Below are 1200 nucleotides of genomic sequence, written 5' to 3'. Positions count from 1 at the left end.
GGGAATACAAACAGTTTCCTGTGACCTATGTTATTACGGTGGCTAATATTTGGGTTACAAACACCAATAGCAGGTCAAAAAGAATTTATACAGTATATATACATTGTATAGGCCTTTCTACTGACTCTGAAAAACACCAAAAGAAAGATGCCCAGGGTCCCTGCTCATCTCCGTGAACGTGCCTTAGGCATGCTGCAAGGAGGCATGAGGACTGCAGATGTGGTCGGGGCAATAAATGGCAAAATCCGTACTGTGAGACGCCTAAGACAGCGCTACAGGGAGACAGGACGGGCAGCTGATCATCCTCGCAGTGGCAGACCACGTGTAACAACACCTGCACAGGATCGGTACATCCGAACATCACACCTGCGGGACAGGTACATGACGGCAACAACAACTGCCCGAGTTACACCAGGAACGCACAATCCCTCCATCAGTGCTCAGACTGTCCTCAATAGGCTGAGAGAGCCTGGACTGAGGGCTTGTAGGCCTGTTGTAAGGCAGGTCCTCACCAGACATCACCGGCAACAACGTCACCTATGGGCACAAACCCACCGTCGCTGGACCAGACAGGACTGGCAAAAAGTGCTCTTCACTGACGAGTCGCGTTTATCGTCGAAGGAATGAGCGTTACACTGAGGCCTGTACTCTGGAGCGGGATCGATTTGGAGGTGGAGGGTCCGTCATGGTCTGGGGCGGTGTGTCACAGCATCATTGGACTGAGCTTGTTGTCATTGCAGGCAATCTCAACGCTGTGCGTTACAGGGAAGACATCCTCCTCCCTCATGTGGTACTCTTCCTGCGGGCTCATCCTGACATGACCCTCCAGCATGACAATGCCACCAGCCATACTGCTCATTCTGTGCGTGATTTCCTGCAAGACAGGAATGTCAGTGTTCTGCCATGGCCAGCGAAGAGCCTGGATCTCAATCCCATTGAGCACGTCTGGGACCTGTTGGATCGGAGGGTGAGGGCTAGAGCCATTCCCCACAGAAATGTCTGGGAACTTGCAGGTGCCTTGGTGGAAGGTTGGGGTAACATCTCACAGCAAGAACTGGCAAATCTGGTGCCGTCCATGAGGAGGTGTCGTGGTAATTTCCTGTATTACTCAATAAAGAGAGAGAGAGAGCCAACCACACACAAGTCAGAGTTAAATTATATATTCCATCTTTAATATATATACAAGCTTCACCAAAGCCC

This window comes from Salvelinus alpinus, chromosome 8 (genome assembly GCF_045679555.1).
Source record: "Salvelinus alpinus chromosome 8, SLU_Salpinus.1, whole genome shotgun sequence".
Lineage (NCBI taxonomy): Eukaryota > Metazoa > Chordata > Actinopteri > Salmoniformes > Salmonidae > Salvelinus > Salvelinus alpinus.
Note: the sequence above shows the minus strand (reverse complement) of the source record.